At 41.1% G+C, this 21,119-nt stretch overlaps 1 protein-coding gene across 3 annotated transcripts in view; it reads right to left on the bottom strand.

Moving 5' to 3' along the window:
- Positions 1–21,119, bottom strand: part of lpp (LIM domain containing preferred translocation partner in lipoma) — a 420,779-nt gene that overhangs the window by 271,896 nt on the left and 127,764 nt on the right. The window lies entirely within an intron of this gene.

The raw sequence follows: 21,119 nt of genomic DNA, 5'->3' as shown, positions 1-21,119 counted from the left end.
TCCAGCCATGAAAGCCTTCAACAACACATTGTGTTTTTTCTTTATTTTGCTTACTGTATATACTCGAATATAAGCCTAGTTTTTCAGCCCTTTTTTAAAGACTGAAAAGGCCCCCCTCGGCTTATACTCGGGTGAGGGTCCTGGTTGGCTTATATTTGGGTCAGCTTATACTCGAGGATATATGGTACATTTATTATTTTTCTCTATTATTATTGGTATTATCACATTTATTATTTTTCTCTATTATTGTTGCTACTATTACATTTATTTTACTCCATTTTTATTATTATTAATACATATATTATTTCACTCTGATCTTATTACCATTATTATTGTATTTATTATTTTACTCTATTTATTATTACATGTATTATTTTACTCTATTATTATTAAAAGGATTATTAAAAGCACATTTACATTGAAGAAGATGAGAATAGTGATTAGATCAGAGTTGGACAGTCTTATCTTAAATTTGAGCTTTATGTAAATATTCAAAAACATTTAACATACTGATGCCTCAATCTATGTAATTTTACTGGTATCTATTTTTATTTCTGAAATTTACCACTCTCAGCTTATACTTGAGTCAATCTTTTCCCAGGTTTTTTTGGGATAAAATTAGGTGCCTCGGCTTACATTCGGGTCGGCTTATACTCGAGTATATACGGTATATCACACTTTCCCCCCATTGCAAGACGCAAGATGGTTTCCAAAGACTCGTGATGCAGCGCAAACAATTATTTTAACAGTTTCTCCTTGTTTTTAATTGACTTGTAGACTTGATTCTATTTTAATATATTTTTGTGTATTTTAATATTTGTGTAATTTATTTATATCCCACCTTTCTCACCCTGAAGGATACTCAGGGTGGCTTACAACAAAGGCACAATTTCATGCCTTGACCACGTCAACATAAACAACATATACATTAAAATTGCATCATTAAAACATGTCAATTAAAACAATTGCTTAAAATCACACAATCCTGTGTACACTGAATCATCAGAAAAGGTGGCTGAGATAATGACACCTTTTCTGATTCTATTTTAATATTGATACACCATATTTTTTTTTAAAAAAAAAATGTCTAAGACCAGATCAAGACAAAAGAATGGGGTGGTAGTGATGATGACGACGACGATGATGATGCATTTTAAATGCAATTAAATATCAGTTCATTTTTTTAAAAAAGCCTGCAAGTCTAAAACAGCGAGTGAGTAAAACATAGTTGTAATAAAGATTTTAAAAGATGAACTAAGATTATACACAGCATGGTAATATACAGTTGGCCATCCACATTTGCAGGTAGGACTATGAGCCACATTTAAGAGAAGTTTAGCAGAAAGAAATGGAGAAACACAGAGTTGGAGGGGATCCCAAAGGTCCAATAGTCTGACCCCATTCTGCCAGGCAAGACTACTCAATCGAAGCCTTCCTAGCAGAAGTCCATTTACACATAATGAAAACCAATACAGTATTAATGTGAGACTAAGGCTGCAGAGGCCTGGGTTCGAATTCCTGCTTAATCATGGCAATTGGCAACCCATTGGTTGACTCTGGGCAAGTCACACTCTCTCAGCCTCAGAGAAAAGGCAAAAGGAAGCCCTCTTATTTATTTGTTTGTTTATTTACAGCATTTATATTCCGACCTTCTTTCTCACCCCGAAGGGGACTCAGGGCAAATCACATTACACATATAGGCAAACATTCAATGCCTTTTAACATAGAACAAAGACAAGACAAACATAGGCTCCGAGCAGGGTTCGAACTCATGACCTCCTGGTCAGAGTGATTCATTGCAGTTAATTGCACTGGCTTGCTCTCCCGCCTGCGCCACAGCCCGGGCTCTTCTGGAACCAAAGCTTGGCCTTGGAAACCCTTTGGATGGCCTTGGTGAAGCCCACACTCTCTCAGCTTCAGAAAAGGCAAATCCTTTATGGACAAGGCAAAAACCTTGACAGGTTCCCTTTTTTTACTCCTTTCACTTCAGAGATGGGTACCTGCATTGCAATACCATTTCAAAAAGGGGATGATGGGATTTGAAACCCATCATTTTGCTCACACGCAGATGCGCATGATGCCACCTCCCTCCCAACGCAGCAATGTCAACTGGAAACGAAAGTGCGAATGAGCCCCTTGTTCCTTTTCTAAATATACCCCGGTTGTCACGACAACCACGGCGCGACTGACGGCTCTCGCACTCGGGGCCCCGTGTTTATTTAATTGTCAAGGGCGCAAGGCTGACTCAGAAGAAAGAGCCGCCCGAGACGCCTTATTGCCATGGAGATGGATGGCTTGGAGCTACAGGTTTTTCAGAGGTGCAGAATGAGCTGACGCGAAAAACCAGGAGTCGAAAAACAGGCACATGGCCAGTCTCGGGATGCATCTACACTGCAGAATGAATCCAGTTTGATACCACTTGATCTGCCATGGCTCAATGATGTGGAATCCCAGGAGATGTAGTTGCACAAAGTCTTTACAGCATTGGTGTCTCACCAAACTACGAGGATTGAATGAAAAGTAATAGCTCCACCTTCGTAACTCAAGAGATGGCAGTCCTGGTCTGCGGCAGGTCCTGGCTTTTTCTCTAGACACTCCTCTACAGTTAGTTCCCTTTGGTGGGAAGCCTTAGCATTGAACGGTTGTGTTGTTAAAGTGCGAGGTATGGAACCCTGCACAGACAGTCAGTCAATGCGACTTAAGTAATGGTCAGTCATTGAATTCTTGACGGCAGAAGGTGTCACCCCAAAGGAGATCCATCAGAGAATGCAAGCTGTTTATGGGGATTGTGTTGATGTGAGTCCTGTGCATCGCTGGGCGAGTAAATTTAAAGGTGTTGAGGTGGAAACATCTGACTTGCATGACGTCCTGTAACAGCAACCACCGAGGTTCACAAGCAAAAGTTGGACAGATTGATTCAGGATGATCGTCGTATCACTCAGAGAGAAAATTCAAGCATCATCGGCATTTCACAAGAACGTGTGGGTCACATTATTGCTTTGCTTGGCTAACTGTGCATGATGGGTCCTGCGAGACGCCGGTTGCGGAAACAGAGTGTCAACTTCTTCTGTGACGGCTTCAGAAAACCTGTTCATCATTGGCAGAAATGTATCCAATTGTCTGGTGATGATGTGGAAAAGTGAATAGTGGTAGTTAAAGAACACATTCTAGGGATTATTTCTGCATTTGATTTATTAAAATACTCCCATCCTAACCCAAGTAATGAAGGTGGAGGCATTATTTTTTATTCAACCCTCATATAACTCCATTGAGCCATCGAAACTTAAGTGGCATCAAACTGCGATAATTCTACAGTGTAAATGCACTCTCAAATACATGCTTGTGTATGCATTCAGATATACAATTGAAAATAGGAGCAAATGGTCCCTCTCGACTCACAGGTCAGAAAGAATATTTGAAAACTTTGGAATTCTGACCAATACAAGAGGATTCTCGAGAGGAGAGGCCAATTGGGGACCATAAAGATGCTCCTGCCCTTGGCCTTTCAAGACATTCAACAAGGATGATGACTTCAATGATGGCAAAGAAGACAGGACGTGTTGAGTTATTCTCACCCCAGAAGTTTTTGGCCTACAACTCCCAGAAATCCCAGTCAGTTCACCGGCAGTTAGGATTTCTGGGAGTTGATGGCCAAAAATATCTGAGGACCCTTGGTTGAGAACCACTGCATTAGAATAGATAATGCATTGTTAGGGGGTTGCTGTGAGTTTTCCGGGCTGTCTGGCCATGTTCCAGAAGCATTCTCTCCTGGCATTTCACCCATATCTATGACAAGAATCCTCAGAGGTTGTGAGATCTGTTGTAAACTAGGCAAGTAGGATTTATATATTTGTGGAAAGTCCAGGGTGGAAGAAAGAACTCTGTTTGAGGCAAGTGTGAATGTTGAAATTGGCGACCTTGATTAGCATTGAAAAGCCTTGCAGTGTTGTGACTCAGCTGGAGCCTCAGAGTGACTCTGATGGGGATTATGGGATTCGGGCTCAAGATGATGGGATTCAAGTTCAAGATGATGGGATTCAGGTTCAAGATGATGGGATTCAGGTTCAAGATGATGGGATTCAGGTTCAAGATGACTCTGATGGAAATTATGAGACTCAGGTTCAGAGTTTTCCTGCTGCGGCAGATGAGAAGCAGGGAGGCTTTCCCACGGCAGGGAATGGTGTTGATGATACTGAAGATGATACTGAAGCTAGCCAGGTGCAAATTGACTCAAGAAGGAAGGACAGCTCCCAGTCTGATAGCATGTAGACAGATGCTAATGCTAATGAGCTGTTTGGCCTTGACGAAACGGAATCTTTAGATCGAGCTGGTTGTTTGGAATTCAGGGTTTTCAGAAGTATTAGAATAGCAAACAAGAGGGAGGTCAGAGGCCAAAGAAATGCATTCATGCTGTGCAAAGGGTATTAAAAGAGTGTGCTGAGAGAGGAGCCTTTGTCAAAGCAACTTCTTGTTTGAGTCAAGAAGCAAGCTCTTGTTTCCCCGGATTATCTTGCAGCCTTTGTGTATTCATGTTCATGGGACTTTGTCATGCATTAATGGAACAGTGTTTTATGCCTAATGTTTTCTTGGATTATTCCTTAGAGCCTTGTTTTTGCAACAATCTTTTGGAACTTTGCTTTTCCTTTTCCTATTTCCTAATAAACTATAAAAGACTTCAACCTGTGTGCAGCCTGGTGTATTGAGCAAGGTGAAGCTAACCCGAGGTGTGACATGCAGCTTCAAAGCCTGGTTGTTTCCTGCATGGGGAAATGTCAGGAGGGAATGCTTCTGGAACATGGCCATACAGCCTGGAAAATTAACAGCAACCCATTGATTCCGGCCATGAAAGCCTTCGACAACACAATGCGTTGTTAGTCAGGAATGCATTGGCTGTAACCCTATTGTGTAATACTGGTGGAAAATACAGTTCTAATGGACATGTGGTCACACACCTACTGAAGGGTTAAATGAGTGATGATGTGGAACTTGAGGAACATGCAAAAGAAACTGAATGATGACCATGTGACAGGCATAACGAGAGCTGCATCATTCATTTTTGTCCCTAGTTGACGATGATGAGCAACAATGGATATAAAAGAGGGCAGGAAGTATGTGTTCTCTCTCACTTGCCATGAATCTCTTACTTTTCATTGTACATCTGTTGCTCATATCTGCGTCATGGGTATATCTCCACCAATGACTGATAGGAGATCAGGGGATCCTGATGTGTGTGTATATAGCTGCACATAAAGCAACGTGCCAAGAATTTTTTTTATTGTGTCAGAATCAACTTAAGAACATACTGCAAGTCGCTTCTGGTGTGAGAGAATTGGCTGTCCACAGAGACGTTGCCCAGGGGACACCTAGATGTGTTACCATCCTGCTGGGAGGCTTCATAGAATCATAGAATAGTAGAGTTCTCTCATGTCCCCGCAAGCTAGAGCTGACAAACAGAAGCTCATCCCATCTCATAGATTAGAATTGCCAATCTTCAGGTCAGCAGTTCAGCTGACACAAGGGTTTAACCCATTGCGCAGCCACAACTCTGTCAAGATTAAAAGCTTCAACTGTGAGTTTGGAGGAGTCAAAAGGTTTTCTTAAAGAGTGAGCAGCACAAGGTTAAGCTGTACAGGAAAACTCTGCTGACAACTGATAAGGACTCTGCTATGTATCGGTTTATTTTTCTGGATTGCCTCTGAGGCAACCAGTCCAGTGTGCAGCGTATTTAAGGAAGACATGATTGAGGAAGGAGAAAACTATCAATCACGCGCTTATCCCACCTTCGACATGATGATCACATCTGCAGATGGGACCAAATTGAGAGAGAGAGCTAATATCCCAGGGGACAGGATCAGGATCCAAAATTACCTTAACAAATTGGAGAGCTTTGCCAAAACCAACCAAAGCTGTGTAGGAAAACTCTGCTGGCAACTGATAAGGACTCTGCTATGTATGGGTTTATTTATTTTTATGGATTGACTCTGAGACAATCAATCCGGTGCGCAATGTATTTAGAGAGGGCATGATTGAGGAAGGAGAAAACTATAAATCATGCACTTATCTCATCTTCAACAAATACCCCAAAGTATCCAAAATGACCTTAACAAATTGGAGAGCTTTGCCAAAACCAACCAAATGAATTCCAACAGGGAGAAATACGTGATACTTTGCTTAGGCAGTGAAAAAGATTCAATAACAGTTATAAGATGGCTTTAAAACAGTTCACCTAGAGGCCTTAGTAGAGGGCAAGATTAACATGAGCCAAGAGTGGTGATGCGGCAGCAAAAAAGGTCAATGCGATTCTAGGCTGCATCCAGAGGAGTCTAGTGCAAATTTCTTGTGCAAAATTCTGCATAAATCTGGATCATCTTCATTGGAAACTAAGCTTCGGTTCCATGATCAAGATAGTCTGTAAATGGAAGTCGTTTGATGTTTTTATAGTTTTAATGGATTTAATCTACAGTTGTATGTATTTTATTTAGATATGTGATATATTTTTATATATTTGTAAGGCATTGAATTTTGCCATTTATTATGTTGTAAACCGCTTTGAGTCCCCCCAGGGGTGAGAAAAGCGGTATAGAAATGCAGTTAATAATAATAATAATAATAATAATAATAATAATAATAATAATAATAATAATGTAAAGAACAAGTGAAGTTATTCTGCTAAGTTTAACGTAAAGCATAAGAAGAACATTCTGGCGGTATAATATGCTACTTGGGAGTCTGATGGAGTCTCATTCTCTATAGGGTTTTAAAGAGAGACTGGGTGGCTATCTGTCAGGAGGGCTTTGATGGTGTTGGACTGGATGGCCTTTCAGCTCTACCTTTCTTTGATCCTGTGATTTCATGACAAGAGGAACGCTTGCAACGGACACCAGACATCACAGTTGTGGAAAAGAAAAAGGTTTGGATCATTGATGTCACCATCCCAGGTGACAGTCACATTGATGAAAAACAACAGGAAAAACTCAGCCGCTCTCAGGACCTCAAGATTGAACTTCAAAGACTCTGGCAGAAACCAGTGCAGGTGGTCCCGGTGGTGATGGGCACACTGGGTGCCGTGCCAAAAGATCTCAGCCGGCATTTGGAAACAATAGACATTGACAAAATCATGATCTGCCAACTGCAAAAGGCCACCCTGCTGGGATCTGCACGCATCATTCGAAAATACATCACACAGTCCTAGACACTTGGGAAGTGTTCGACTTGTGTTTTTGTGATACGAAATCCAGCATGACTATCTTGTTTGCTGTGTCGTACAATAAAATAATAATAATAGTGTAAAGAACAAGGGAAGTTATTCTGCTAAGGTTTAACGTAAAGCATAAGAAGAACATTCTGGTGGTATCATATGCTACTTGGGAGTCCGACGGAGTCTCCTTCTCTGTAGGGCTTTAAAGAAAGACTGGGTGGCCATCTGTCAGGAGGGCTTTGATGGTGTTGGACTGGATGGCCTTTCAGCTCTACCTTTCTTTGATCCTGTGATATCATGACAAGAGGAAGGCTTGTAACAGATGCCGTCCTCCATCCTCCGTGCCTTGGCCACCTTAAGCTTCCCTCCAGGCTCAGCCTTTGCGTCGTCTTCGCTGCGATGAGCTGTCCTTTGATGACTAAGAACGAATCCGAGACGCAATTCTCGCTCCCGGCTCCCAGGGCTGGCTTGAAACTCCGCCACTCGCTGTGTTTATATTTAGTCTCCTTACCACCTCTCGGTGTAATAGCTTTCTGAATCACATTCATCACAGGGGAGCACGATCCGCTTCTTCTCCAAAGTTGCTCAAATCACAGGTCGGATGTGTTAATTAGAGCTCTCCAAAAATTGCACTCTCTCTTCTTAATTAAAAACAACCACCCAGATCACAAGGTTACAGACCCTTTCCTGCTATTAATTTGTAAAGTCCTCTTAGTGCTTGTCTGCACAGATTATATATCTGTGCCTCTATCTCCCTGCAGGGACTCACAAATGCAAAAAAATTACATACAAAAATATCAAATACCGAAAACGCACAAATGAAAAATTAAAACATACGATTAAAATCAAACCATTAATAAGACAAAGTTAAAACACATCAATAAAAACATAAGGATGGACTGATCAAAGTGCACTAAGTGAGACTTATAAACATGGAGGAGGTTAAAAGTGCTATAAGATCATGGGGGAGAACCCAAAAGTGAGTTGAACCCTGAGGCTATATAGAGAAATTACCCATAAGATTACAATTCAAAATGACCGTAACATATTGGAGAGCTGGGCCAAATTAACGGAATGAATTTCAGCAGCAAGATATGTAAGGCAATAAAAATGTGAGACAATAAAAATGAAATGCCCAGATTAAAAATGGGTGATACCCAGCTTGGCAACAATACATGTAAAAGCAATCCAGAAATCTTAATTGATCAATGTGTATTCCTGCATGGCATGGGGTTGGACTGAAGGTCCTAGAAGTCTCTTCCAACTCTGTTTCTTTACAATAGAAGCCCTATGGGGTTGGCTGGTAAATAGAGAGCACATTCCCCATTTGATCCATCCCAGAGGAAGCTTATAAACAGAATCTTAGAGATACAGCTGGCCATATATGCCTTGGAGCTATGCTCAATCCAAAGCAAAAGAGCATACCAAAGTAAAGGGAGGTACAGGGTTCTTTTTCACCCTAGAATTTATTTCTAAAGCAGCTTCTAGTTCTTGTAGCTGTGCCAGAAAGGATAAATTCAAATACGTAGTAGAAATCCACCATCAGATCCTGATTTTAAAAATCCATGTGAGAAAAGCAGTGTTATTAGGACTGGAGTGTCACTCCACATTATTTCCTTGATAAATGTGTTTTTCAAACCTGTCATTTGGACAGATAAGGGAAATGTGTGCATACACCAAAATCTAAAGAACCTGGAGATCAAAACATATGATCTAGCTTTGGTCAAAAGTGTATGAAGAGTGTCTGAGATTTTAGAAAATGCATAAATTTTCAATCTTCAGAATATTACCACACATACACCATGCTCACTTTGAAGCCGCTGCGATCCTGACGCACCATGTTCTCTTTTATTTGCTTACAAGAAGGTCCTTTGCATTTTAATCCATTTTAAAAACTTTTCTTTTAATCCAGATTTTTTATAGAAAATCCAGCCTTTTGGGGGGCATGTGGCTGGCTATTCTGGGCTGCATCTACACTATAGATTTAATGCGGTTTGACACTTGGTTAACTGCCATAGATCAATGCTATGGAATCATGGGATTTGTAATTTCTCTCTTTGGCAGAGAAGGCTAAAGATCTTGTAAAATTACAGCTTTCAGGATTCCGTAACATTGAGCCATGGCAGTTTACGTGATGCCAAACTGAAATAATTGTCTAGTGTAGATGTACTCTGGAAGGAAGAGTTAGTGGTGAGCATCCCTGCCAAGAAGGTGTTTTCCTCCAGGTTGAGGATGCCGGAGTCCCCATCTTTGGAAGTTCTTTAAAGAGAGCCTCAATGGGCATCTTTCAGGAGGGCTTAGATTATGTGGGTGTTGTAGCCCAGCCTCCATCTGAGCTGTCAGGTGACCCTGGAGTAAGGCCAATTCAGCCTGTGATTATCCCTGAAGCGAAATAATAAGCACCCTTCTCATGGTATGAGACCTTGCATTTCCCTTAAGAAGGGTTGCTTTCCCTGACACAGTCAGAGGTAGTAACTTTGCAAATCCAAAGAAGGAAGATCTTCGCTTTGTGAATCCCTGCAGCCTTGTACCTTGTCTTGACTTCCATCCTTGCTCTTATTCCTGTGTTTTTCCAGTTGACTGTTCCAGTGATTTTGCCATTTGGATTTCTGTTCCAGCCAAGACCCTTGCTTTGTGTTCCAGCATTGACTCTATAGGTAAAGGTAAAGGTTTCCCCTAAGTCCAATCATGTCTGAATCTGGGGGTTGGTGCTCATCTCCATTTCTAAGCTGAAGAGCCGGCGTTGTCCGTAGACACCTCCGAGGTCATGTGGCCAGTATGACTGCATGGAGCACCGTTACCTTCCTGCCAGAGCAGTACCTATTGATCTACTCACATTGGCATGTTTTCGAACTGCTAGGTTGGCAGAAGCTGGAGCAACAGCGGACGCTCACTCCGCTCCTGGGATTTGAACCTGGGACCTTTCAATCTGCAAGTTCAGCAGCTCAGCGCTTTAACACACTTTGCCACTGGGGCTCTATACCTTGGACTAATCTGGGAGTTGGTTCCTGTATTCCAGTTTTGCTCCCTGTGTCTCCAGTTTGGCTCAAGCTTTGGATTAATATTGGAAATCTTGTTTGGGACTATTCGTGATACCTTCTTGGTATGTTATTACTTTGCTATTCAGTTTGGACCATGTTCTTTAAGTGACTTTTACTGACTCTTGCTTCTAGATTTTCAAGTATTTTGTTCTTGTGGATGCAAACCCATTTTATTGACTCTGAACTTTGATTTTGCTATTGCTTGTATATAATCTTCAATAAACAGCTTCCTTGCTTATACTCTGGGGCTCCAGTGTAGTTTTGAGGTGCCTACGCAGCCTAGGGGTGCAACAGTGGGTTGGACTAGGTGGCCCTAGAGGTCCCTTCCACCCCCAAGATTGGAGCTGCAATAGATCTTACCAATAGAAAGGTTGGCAGTTCAAAGCCCGGATCAGGGTGAGCACCCGACCTTCAAGCCAGCTCACTGCCCACCTAAGCAGTTCGAAAATAGTGGTGAGTAGATAAATAGGTACTGCTTAAGTGGGGAGGAGAGGTATTTTATGGCACCATTAAAAATAACAGAAAATGCCGGTGATCAAAAGGAAGGAGGAAGTCTGTGAACGGAGATCTTCAACATGGAGGACGGAGTGACTGTACTCCCCTGTGGCTGGAATTGAACACAACCTCCAAGACGCCGAAGTTGGGAAAATGCCTATATATCCCTCTATCTGTTGTCTGTCCTGTCTGCATAACAGCATTGAATGTTTGCTGTATGTGTGTTCTGTGATCCACCCTGAGCCCCCTTTGAGTGAGAAGGACAGAATATAAATGCTCTAAATCTAATCTAAATCTAATCTATCTAAATCTAATCTAAATCCATAATAAAAGTGAAAACTCGTATGTGTGTCTATGGCACGGGTATCCACTCACACAGACACCCTCCAGCCTCCACAAACAGGCTATAGTTCCCAGTGCTGAGAAGCCAGCAAGTCACTCTTTTCCACTGACATTGCGGTTACAGCGAGCGCCATGAACATGTACCCTCAACCCCTGCCAATGTTCTCCCCAAACACTACGGCCCACCACCCAAGGAATGCTTTCGTTTGGGGACCATTTCATCCTAGATTTTCCTTTTTCTTCCACCACAGGCAGGCATCCCAGGGTTCTCCATTGCTGTGGAATTTGCATGGCCCCGCCCACTGCCCTTCCCTTTCCAATCTCTCTGCATAACAAACAGAGCAGAACTGAGTTTACTGGAGGAGTTTTGGGGATTGACTCCACATGGTGGAAGTTGTAGTTCACCCTGCATCAAGTCAGAGCCCTGTGACTCCTACTGGGGAATATACAGGAGTTGTAGTTCACCTACACCCAGAACACTATGAACCCAAACAATGATGGGTCTGGACCAAACTTGCCATGATTTGAATACTGGTGGGTTTGGAGGGGAATTGGCCTGGACATTTGGGAGTAGTAGGTACTGGGATTTATAGTTCACCTGCAATGAATGACCACTTTGAACCCCACCGAGGATGGACCAGGACCAAACTTGGCACACACTGCCCCCATAACCAATAGAACATATTGGACAAGTTTGGGAGAAAGGGAGTTATAGTTCACCTGCATCCAGAAAAACAGTGACCCCCCCCCCCAACCAACAATGGACCAAGACCACACTTGACACAGAAAAGCCTCATGACCAACTGAACATACTGCAGGGGTTTGTGAGAATGGGCCTTTATTTTGGGAGTTGTAGTTCACCTGCATCCAAACACCATGAACCCAGCCAATGACAGATCTGGACCAAACTTGGCACACAGACTGAACATTGCCTGCTGTGGATACTGACAGATGTTTTGGGACACTTGCCCTGGGACTCTGGGAGTTGTAGTCATTCACCCCCATCCAGAGAACACTGCAGCCAGCCGGCCGATGTCCAGCCAACAACAGATCTGGACCACGCTGGCTACACAGACCCAAAATGGCCAACTTTGAAAACTGGGTTTGCGGAGGATTGAACCACGATTCTGGGAATTGTAGTTCACCCACTCTAAACTGACATTCAAATACAAATAATGCCTTTTTCAAATAACCCAGGCACCGCCGAGTCCCCAAGCTAGTAAATAAATAAAACAGACGATGCCTTTTAAAGAAGGCTGACCTATCTGTGAAAGTATACGACTTGTCGCTAAATTCCAGTAAGACTTATTTCAACACCTCAAGGACATCTTCTTCGATTTATTTATCGAATGACAACAAACAGTTGCCTTTCTTCTCTCTCTTTGGGACTGTCTTTCAAAGCCAAATGGGAGATGAAGAGTTTCGGTAATCATTGCTTTCCCTTTCTACCTTCAGAAAGAAGGGGCTAACCTTGTTCTTTATCACTTTTGCCTGAAGCTATTTCATCCTCAATCAGAGACAACGCAGTTTTTTTGCAAAAATTTCCAACAAAATGATTATTGTTGTTCATACTGGGGGAAAAATAATTGATTGTTTCTTAATTATTCAGAAAAGCCATTATTTGTCTTAGTAAAGTTAATCGCATTGAGCTGGCAAAGCAAACAGAAACTGCCTTTTAAAGAAAGGTAGCATTCAGTGGTAGCAAGGGTGGAAAGAATCCTTGAAAGTATTTGAAAAATTCTAGAAAAATGAATTTCATCAGACATAGGAATCTGCCCAGAAGACAGTCTTGGACAAATAAAAATCTCCGTTGGTGGGTTGCTGGGAGTTTTCCGTCTAGCCATGTTCCAGAAACATTCTCTCCTGACATTCCACCCACATCTATGGAAGGCATCCTCAGAGGTTGCGAGGTCTGTTGGAAACTAGGCAAGTGGGGTTTATATATCTGTGGAATGATGTCCAGGGTGGGAGAAAGAACTTTTGGCTGTTTGAGGCAACTGTGAATGTTGCAATTGGCCAGCTTGATTAGCATTGAATGGCCTTTCAGCTTCAAAGCCTGGTTGCATCTTGCCTGCAGGAATCCTTTGTTGGGTGGTGTCAGCTGGCCCTGATTGTTTTCTGTCTGGAATTCCCCTGTTTTCTGAGTATTGTTCTTTATGTACTGTTCTGATTTTAGAGTTTTTTTTAAAAAAAAATACTGGTTGCCAGATTTTATTCATTTTCATGGTTTCCTCCTTTCTGCTGAAATTATCCACATGCTCAGGGCCAGCTAATACTTCCCAACAAAGGATTCCTTCAAGCAGGAAGCAGCCAGGCTTCGAAGCTGCAAGGCTGACCAATTGCAACATTCATACTTGCCTCAAACAGATAAGGATTCTTTCTCCCACCCTGGACATTATTCCACAGTTATATATAAACCCCACTTGCCTAGTTTCCAACAGACCTCACAACCTCTGAGGATGGCTGCCATAGATGTGGGCGAAACGTCAGGAGAGAATGCTTCTAGAACATGGCCAGACAGCCCAGAAAAAAATCACAGCAACCCAAGGATTCCTGCCATGAATGCCTTCGACAACACAAAAAATCTCGGTTGTTTGGGACTTTTTCAGCTCAAGCTTCAGTTATTTCTTCAACACAGAAAATAGGACTTTTTGTGCAGAAAAACAACATTTTCTGTTCAGGAAATAGCATTTACAGGCCAAAACGATTGTTTTCTATTAGGATTCTTTTTCAGCCCGGAAAATGCTATTTTCTCCACAAAAAACCCTGTGTGATTATTATTATTATTAGTAGTAGTAGTATTACATAAATAATAATAATAATAATAATAATAATAATAATAATAATAATAATAATAATAATAGTTGTTGTTGTTGATGATGATGTTGTTATGTAGAATTAACCCCAAACTGTGAGTAGTATTCACAAACTGTGCAATTTTCAAAGATTTCCCTGTGGAGGGAAGAAAATTGTTCAAATTACTCACTGCTTCTTTCAGGAATGCAATTAGAAAATAAATGCATCTCAAGAGCAGCTGTGCAGATTCTAAAATTGGACCCACAATTTGAAACAAAAGCTGTTCACGGCAAGGCGTCTTTGGAAATAAAGAAGGCAGAGAATATTCCTAATTCTTGTGGTCCCAAGAGGAAAGAGGATCCCAATAAACATCACTGAAAAAAATGGTTAATGACTCTGTTTCTATGATTAACATCCCCAATTCCAAAGATATGGGAGTTTGCCAAGAAAAACCGGTCACATTTTGTACATAAACTGTTGGGTTTTATGCAAAAGTATATTAATGGTGGTAACCTCAGAAGTGAGCCATGGTTAGGATCGCATGGGAGAACATCAATGAATTCCAGGTTCCGTAGATTCTATCTGAATTGACAAAACTGGGTCCCTCCTCAATGGGACATTCTTTCCAATATTTAAACAGGGCTCTCGTGTCCCTTTCTCTCAGCCTTCTCTCCTCCAGGTTAAACAGACCCAGCTCCTTAAACTGCACCTCATAAGGATTCACAGCTTCCAGATCCTTGATCATTTTGGTGACCCTTCTGTGCACAACTTCCATTTGGTCCATATCTGTATCTTCAATTTTGTTGCCCAGAACTGGACACAGAGGTATTTCAGGCAGGTCTGCCCAAAGCAGAAGAGAGTGGGACCCCAAGAGTCCATCCAGTCCAGCCCCATTCTGTCATGCAGGAAGACACCGCCAAACACTCCCAACAGATGGCCATCCAGCCTCTGCTTTAAAAACCTCTAGAGAAGGAAGCAGACTCTTCCAGACTCCCAGGCAACTAGGCTATTTCCAATGCTAATTAAGGTGATTAACTGCAACATTGACACTGACTTCCAACTGACGAAGAACTTTTCTCACACCCTGGACTCTCCACAGATATATATTAACCTTCCTTGCCTAGTTTCTCCAAGCCTCACAACCTCTGAGGATGCCTGCCATAGATGTGGGCGAAACGTCAGGAGAGAATACTTCTAGAACATGGCCATACAGCCCGGAATACATGCAACAACCCATTAATTGGCTTATAAGCTTCCTGTCCTGGCTTCTTCCTGCCTGGGGGAGTCCTTTGTTCGGAGGTGTTAGCTGGCACTGCTTGATTCCTGTTTGGACTTCCTCTATTTTCAGAGTGTTGTTCTTTATTAACTGTTTTAAAACTCTAAAGCCTTCAACAACACAAATTCTAGGAATTTCCCTTTGGATGAAATTGAGCAGCCAACCTTATGCAGGTGGAGAAAACTCTTAATGTAGATTAACATTTGGGGGTTTTAATTAATATAGATTAACATTTGGGGTTTTTTTTAATTAATATAGATTAACATTTGGGGGTTTTAATTAGCCAGACTAGATGTTAAAAGACAGAGCAACTCCACTCCACTTGTTGTGGTTTCTGGGGTGCCGTATGGACAGCTGCATCATCAGTCTTTTTTCTTGGTTTTATTTTAAAACGTTGTGAAAGCGGGCAATTTCTGCAAAAGCACCTGGTGACTTCTAGCAATCGGGTTTCAGTGGCGGCAAACCCAAGACTTACAGTAAAGGCGCTTTCTCACTTCTCACTTGAATAAAAACGAAAGTTGTGTGTGGGTCTGGGAAGAGGAGAATGCCTTTCCCCTTTCTGGTTATCATCACAGGGTGAAAGTTGAGGCTCCTTGCAAAACTGCAGGCTCCGGTGGGAGGCAATCCGAGAAAAGTAAGAGTGTGCAGGAATCAAAACACAGCAATGCCTTGATTTCCACATAGACACACAATGCAGACCGGTTTCCATTGCACAGGCGAAGACCCACCAGTATAGGCTGAGATGTTTTCGAAATATTCAACTTTTTAAAAAGAAGGATAATGGAGCTGAAGTTCTTCATGTCACTGCCTGCTCTGAGTGCTTAGGAGAGCAATGCCAGAAATCCATTCATTTCCAAGATATCTAGATGATGCTGATGACAAGATGGACAAACGGGTAGTAGATTAACCACAGTAGGATGTATTACTTCAAGGAGAAGGCTGCTATGAACCAAACCATAGGCTTTGCAGGGACAGAACTGCTTCAAAAGTTGGCCTATTTGCTTACGTGCCTATCTACACAGCATTGGATGGATGCGTATAAAGTTAGCCAGTTAATTAAGTCAAGAAAACAGTATTTTTGCAAAATATCACCGACACACATCATGTCTGAATTCAAGTAACCCTTCAACCAGCAAATGACCGTGGAATTGCAGCTATAGACTCCTAAAGAAGTGTTCTCTCTGCTTAAAAAACACAGTATTTTATTCACTTTGTCCCCCTTTCATGGGGGTCCTGCACCCCAAACCCCAGCAAATACTGGTTGCAATCAATAATATCTTTCATTTTGAATTCTCCCTTTCTCTCGAAGCCAAGCCAGATGACATTTAGCTGACAGAAGTGCTGCTAAACAAAGCCTCAACAAGACGGCCCTCGGCTTTCTATAAAAAGAAGAGACAGAGAGAAATAACAAGAAATCAACAAACACAGAGAAGTTCGGAGAAATATATACCGTATATACTCGAGTAGAAGTCGACCCGAATATAAGCCGAGGCACCTAATTTTACCACAAAAAAACTGGGAAAACATTGACTCCAGTATAAGCCGAGGATGGGAAATTTCAGAAATAAAAACAGATACCCATAAAATTATATTAATTGAGGCATCCGTAGGTTAAATGTTTTTGAATATTTACATAAAGCTCAAATTTAAGATAAGACTGTCCAACTCTGATCAAATCATTATTCTCATCTTCTTCCATGTAAATGTGCTTATGTATCCTTTTAATAATAATAGAGTAAAATAATACATGTAATAATAAATAGAGTAAAATAATAAATGCAATAATAATAATAATAATAAGATCAGAATGAAATAATAAATGTATTAATAATAATAATAAAATAGTTAAATAAATGTAATAGTAGCAACAATAATAGAGAAAAATAATAAATGTACCATATATTCCTGAGTATAAGCTGACCCAAATATAAGCCAACCAGGACCCTCACCCGAGTATAAGCCAAGGGGGGCTTTTTCAGTCTTAAAAAAAGGGCTGAAAAACTAGGCTTATACTACAGTATATACAGTGTGTGTGTGTGTGTGTGTGTGTGTATATATATCTATATATATAAAAGGGTAATGGCATCACGGCACTGGACAAAACAACTAAACTAAACGCCCCACAACCTCGAAATTTGACAACACAACCCATCATCCACGCCTCTAGGTTGATACAACAAAAAGAAAAGAAAAATAAAGTCCTAATTAGAGAGAGAGGAAGAATTGCTTTTATCCAATTGCTGCCAGTTAGAAGGCTAAGCTCCTCCAACTTGGTCTCCTAGCAACCCAATAAAAATAATTAAAAACACTAAAAAATTAATACAATAAAATATTATAATAACAGAAAATAACTAAAAATAATACAAGAAAATAATAAAATATAATAAATAAAAATATAACTTACAATAAAATTAATAAAAAAATTGCAAATAACGTCAAATAAAAATTACACAACAATTTTTAACCAATACCACCACCACTTTGCCACAGCAACGCGTGGCCGGGCACAGCTAGTATATATATATAGCGCCTGTTCAGATGTGAAGAACATTGGCACATTCACTCATGATGCATCCATAGTATAGAATGCTTATCTATTCTATTCTATGATTCTGTTTCTCTGGAAGTTTCTAAGCAAGGGCTGCACAGCCATCTCTCAGGAGGGCTTCAACTGTGCCTTCCTCTCTGGCTGAAGGGGGTTGGACTAGATGGTCCTTGGGGATCTCTTCCAGCTCTAGGATTCTATGGTTCTATGATTCTTATTAATACAGTGTGACCCCACTTTGCCATGGGCCGGGCTGTGGCGCAACTGGTTAGTAGCTAGCTAGAATAAATCACTAATGACTGAGACATCATGAGTTTGAAGCCCTATGGTTGTAATCGAGCATACCCTCAATGAAGCCGGAAGCTGGAAAATGTTAAATTGCCTCTGTATCTCTGTCTGTATGTCGTATATCTAATGGCATTGAATGTTTCCCTTGTATATGTGCATTGTGATCCGTCAGGAGTCCCCTTTAAGGTGAGAAGGGCAGAATTTAAATACTGCAAATAAATAAATAAATAACTCAATGCTATGGAGTCCTGGGGGCCACATGCAAATGTGAGTAGATCAATAGGTACTGCTCCAGCAGGAAGGTAACGGCGCTCCACGCAATCATGCCAGTGGCCACATGACCTTGGAGGTGTCTACGGACAACGCCGGCCCTTCAGCTTAGAAATGGAGATGAGTCAGACACAACTGGACTTAATGTCAGGGGAAAACCTTTACCTTTACCTGTCGCACCTCAGGTTAGCTTCACCTTGCTAAAGACACCAGGCCGCACACAGGAAGTAGTCTCTTGTAGTTTATTTAGAAAATAGGCAAAAGGTAGTTCATAAAAGGTAAAAGTTCAGTTCCAGAAGATAAGTACAAAACAAGGCTGTAAGCCAGGGGACCCCAAACTAAGGCCCGGGGGCCACCTGCGGCCCATCAAAGCCATTTATCCGGCCCCCGTGGTGCGCCTTCCAAAGCTCTGCATGTTTATAATGGTATTTTAATTATTATTTAATTAATTATTAATTATTAAGGGTTGCTTTGGCAGTGCTTTTGGTGCACAAAGGCAAAAGGGGTTGGACGAAATGGCCCAAGAGGTCCTTTCCAATCCTTATTATTATTATTATTATTATTATTATTATTATTATTATTGACACAAAGACACAGTATAACACAGCAAACTATATATATATATATATATATATATATATATATATATATATACACACACACACACACACACACACACACACATACATACACACACACACACACACACACACACGAAATGGCCCAAGGGGTCTTTTCCAATCCTTATTATTATTATTATTATTATTATTATTATTATTATTATTGACACAAAGACACAGTATAACACAGCAAACTATATATATACATATATACACACACACAAAATGGCCCAAGGGGTCTTTTCCAATCCTTATTGTTATTATTATTATTATTATTATTATTATTATTTTATTAATATTAATATTATTTACACAAAGACACAGTATAACACAGCAAACTATATATATATAGTTTATATATATGCTGGATTTCGTATCACAAAATCACAAGTTGAACACTTTCCCAGTGTTTAGGACTGTGTGATGTGTATGACGATGATGATGATGATTATTATTATTATTATTAACATTGAGGCTAGATGACCATCTGTCAGGGGTGCTTTGCTTGTGCTTTTGGTGGACAAAGGTAGAAGGGGGTTGGACTCAATGGCCCAAGGGGTCTCTTCCAACCTTTATTATTATTATTATTATTATTATTATTATTATTATTATTATTATTATCATTGAGGCTGTATTTGTTCCCATTTGGTTTTTTTTTTTACTTCACAATAAGAGATGTGCAGTCTGCATTGGAATTTGTTTATAGGGGTTTTTTTTCCAACTATAGTCCGGCCCTCCAATGAGAGACCATGAACTGGCCTCCTGTTTAAAAAGTTTGGGGACCCCAGGTGTAAATGAACCCATAGTCCAATGCTCAAAACCTTTCCATCGAATAACCTGAATTGGACTCATTTCATGGGGGAAAACAATCGGATTTAGACCACAAATCCCAGTCTCTGAAGACAAATGGGGCCAGACCTATCAAACATCATTTCTTAAATGTCCTTAAGTGGCACCGAGTGAGCACACAAACATGGATTATATTGTTTCTCATTATGGTGCAAACGTGTCATTTTGCCGTATGCATTGGGAGTTTTATAAGGAGGCAACAGCTGGGTTTTTAAGGGGTGTGGAGCCAATGAAAGGAAATTAATCTCTTTCGCTGACCCACCTTCCACGCAAATCAACTTTTAACTCACAGCGGAGCAAAGTCTCCAATACGCTGCTCAGTAAACCAACAGCAAACACAGAGAACCCAGTTGACTGTGCTTCTGGTAGGAAAAGCTGTTTCAAACTGCTAGGTTGGCAGAAGCTGGAGCTAACAGCAGGAGCTCACTCCGCTCCCCGGATTCGAACCTTTCAATCTGCAAGTTCAGCAGATCAGCACTTTAACACACTGCACCACCGGGGCTCCTCTAATCTATTGATAGCAACTAGTTAAAATTGTTTTAGAAAACTAGAATTAATCCAGTTTGATGCCACTTTAACTTCATGGGTCAATGCCATGGAATCGTGTGATTTGTAGTTGTACAAGGTCTTTACCTTCTCTGCTAAAGAGTGTTGGTGTCCCACCAAACAGCAACTTGCAGGATTCCATAGTATGGGCCATGGTAATTAAAGTGGCGACAAACTGTATTAACTCTATGGTGTAAATCAGTGGTTCTCAACCTGTGGGTCCTCAGTTGTTTTGGGGACCCCTGCTGTAAGCTATAAGTCCGTAGAAACATAAAGCATGAAACAAGGTCCTTTTCAAAGAAGCCAAAAGTCCCAGCAATCAGAATATATCCACATGATAATATAGAGAAGCAAACTTAGTATAGGAAAGCAGGCTTGCTTCTTGATCAAACAATGAAGTTGCATTGATAGAGATCTCCCTTTCAGCAGACTGTTTTAAACGCATGACATGAAAGCATTTCTTTGTCCTTTGATCTTGCATTTATTCGCTATTCGAATACTTCTACGCAACCTCCTAAATTCCAGTCTCTTAGCCCATTGAGTCAAGGCGACTGTGCTGGTTAGTGTTATCAGGTGGAGGCAAAGAGCTACCCTCCCTTTCTGCTTCCTGCACCTGAAATCCGTCATTAGAAACATCAGAAACAACATCATCATTTCTTCCCATGGGGACAACTCCCTGCTCATCATTTCCCACAGCATCAGAGTCATCTCTCTGATGCTGAATCCCATCATTATGCACATATAACCCAGAATCCTCATCAGTCACACAAAGGCACATCAGAGTCACACAAAGGCAAAGGCTGAGTCACAACATTACCTTACCTTGGAGTCCTGGGAGCTGTAGTTTTACACT

Source organism: Anolis carolinensis, chromosome 3 (assembly GCF_035594765.1).
Source record: "Anolis carolinensis isolate JA03-04 chromosome 3, rAnoCar3.1.pri, whole genome shotgun sequence".
NCBI lineage: Eukaryota > Metazoa > Chordata > Lepidosauria > Squamata > Dactyloidae > Anolis > Anolis carolinensis.
This window is presented reverse-complemented; position numbering and strand designations above follow the sequence as displayed.